We start from the raw sequence: 2,883 nt of genomic DNA on the forward strand, positions 1-2,883 counted from the left end.
TTCCCATTTCCCTCTCCCTTAATTTCTTGGTAACCACCTTTCTACTCCTTTTCTTTGAGTTAAGCCCTTTTCAGTTCAGTTCAGTTCAGTCCCTCAGTCGTGTCTGACTCTTTGCGACTCCATGAACCGCAGCACGCCAGACCTTCCTGTCATCACCAACTCCTGGAGTCCACCCAAACGCATGTCCACTAATTGAGTCAGTGATGCCATTCAAATGTCTCATCCCTGTCGTCCCCTTCTCCTCCTGCCCTCAATATTTCCCAGCATCAGGGTCTTTTCAAATGAGTCAGCTCTTCGCATCAAGTGGCCAAAGATTTGGAGTTTCAGCTTCAGCATCAGTCCACCCAATGAACATTCAGGACTGATCTCCTTTAGGATGGAATGGTTGGATCTCCTTGCAGTCCAAGGGACTCTCAAGAGTCTTCTCTAACACTACAGTTAAAAAGCATCAGTTCTTCGGTGCTCAGCTTTCTTTATAGTCCAACTCTCACATCCATACATGACCACTGGAAAAACCATAGCCTTGACTACACGGACCTTTGTTGACAAAGTAATGTCTCTGCTTTTCAATATGCTGTCTAGGTTGGTCATAGCTTTCCTTCCAATGAGTAAGCATCTTTTAATTTCATGGCTGTAATCACCGTCTGCAGTGATTTTGGAGCCCAGAAAAATAAAGTCTGCCACTGTTTCCACTGTTTCCCCATCTATTTCCCATGAAGTGATGGGACCACATGCCATGATCTTAGTTTTTTGAATGTTAAGCTTTAAGCCAACTTTTTCAATCTCCTCTTTCACTTTCATCAAAAAGCTCTTTAGTTCTTCTTCACTTTCTGCCATAAGGGTGGTATCATCTGCATATCTGAGGTTATTGATATTTCTCCCAGCAATCTTGATTCCACCTTGTGCTTCATCCAGCCCAGTTTTTCTCATGATGTACTCTGCATATAAGTTAAATAAGCAGGGTGACAATATACAGCCTTGATGTCCTCCTTTTCCCATTTGGAACCAGTCTGTTTTTCCATGTCCAGTTCTAACTGTTGCTTCCTGACCTGCATACAGGTTTCTGAAGAGACAGGTCAGGTGGTCTGGTATTCCCATCTCTTGAAGAATTTTCCACAGTTGATTGTGATCCACACAGTCAAAGGCTTTGGCATAGTCAATAAAGCAGAAATAGATGTTTTTCTGGAACTCTCTTGCTTTTTCCATGATCCAGCGGATGTTGGCAATTTGATCTCTGGTTCCTCTGCCTTTTCTAAAACCAGCTTGAACATCTGGAATTTCACTGTTCATGTACTGCTGAAGCCTGGCTTGAAGAATTTTAAGCATTACTTTACTAGTGTGTGAGAGGCAATTGTGCGGTAGTTTGAGCATTCTTTGGCATTGCCTTTCTTTGGGATTGGAATGAAAACTGACCTTTTCCAGTTCTGTGGCCACTGCTGAGTTTTCCAAATTTGCTGACATACTGAGCACTTTCACAGCATCATCTTTTAGGATTTGAAATAGCTCAACTGGTATTCCATCACCTCCACTAGGTTTGTTTGTAGTGATGCTTCCTAAGGGCCATTTGACTTCACATTCCAGCCCTTTAAGATTACACATATAGTGCGATGACGCAGTATCTGTCCCTCTGTGTCTGGTTTGTTTCATTTAGCGTAACCTTCTCTAGGCTCACTCATGTCGCTGAAAACGGCAGGCTCTCTTTCTTGTTTAGTGGCCGGACAGTGTTCCATTGCATACACATATCAGGTTTTCTTTGTTCATTTGTCCATGGGCATTTTTTAAGTTATTTATTTGTTTGTGGTTGTGCTGGGTTGCTGCGCACGGGCTTTCTCTGGTTTGGCGCACGAGGGCTGCTCTTAACTGTGGTGCACTGGCTCCTCTGCGGTGGCTCCTCTGCTGGGGAGCACAGGCATTAGGCGCATGGGCTGCAGTAGCTGTAGGGTGTGGGTGGGCTCTACTGCACACAGGCTTCAGCTGGTGATGCTGGGGCTTAGTTGCTGATTGGCATGTGGGATCTTCCCAGACCAGGGATCGAACCCGTGTCCCCAGCATTGGCAGGTGGATTCTTATCCATTGTACCACCAGGAATCCACGTCTATGGACATGTAGGTTTTAGCATATTTTGGCTGCGTGAATAATGCTGAAATAAACACAGGAATGCAGATATCTCTTTGAGATCCTGGTTTCATTTCCTTTGAATATATATCCAGAAGTAGGATTGCTGGATCATAGGTAATCTTATTTTTGAGTTTTGAGGAAACCTTCATTATTTTCCATGAAGTCTGTTCCAATATACATTCCCCAAAACAGTATATAAGGGTTTGCTTTTCTCCACATCTTCATCAGCATTTGTTACCTTTTGTCTTTCTGATAGTAACCACTCTGACAGGTATGAGGTTTCATGTCATTGTGGTTTTGAGGTGCATTTCCTATTCAACTATTGAAGTTGAACGCTTCTTCATATACCTTCTGGCTATTTGTATATATTCTTTTGAGAAGTATCTATTCAGATTCTTTGCCCGTGGGACATTAGTTTTTTTGGCTATTGAGTTGTATGAGTTTCTGATTTATTTTCAATATTAACCCTTTATCAAATATATGGCTTGCAAATATTTTCTCCTATTCTGGTTTCCTTTTCACTCTGTTGGTTGTTTCCTTTGCTGTGCAGAGCTTTTTAATTTAATGCAATCCCATTTGTCTATTTTAGCTTTTGTTGCCTGTGATTTGGGGGTTCATATTAAAAAATTATTACCCAGACCAATATCAAGAAGCTTTCCCCCTATGTTTTTTTCTAGTAGTTTTTACAGTTTCAGGACTTATATTTAGTTATGGTATGTGATCCTTTTAATGTATTTTTAAATTCAGTTAGCTAGTATTTACTCA

This window comes from Oryx dammah, unplaced genomic scaffold (assembly GCF_014754425.2).
Source record: "Oryx dammah isolate SB20612 unplaced genomic scaffold, SCBI_Odam_1.1 HiC_scaffold_28, whole genome shotgun sequence".
Taxonomy (NCBI): domain Eukaryota; kingdom Metazoa; phylum Chordata; class Mammalia; order Artiodactyla; family Bovidae; genus Oryx; species Oryx dammah.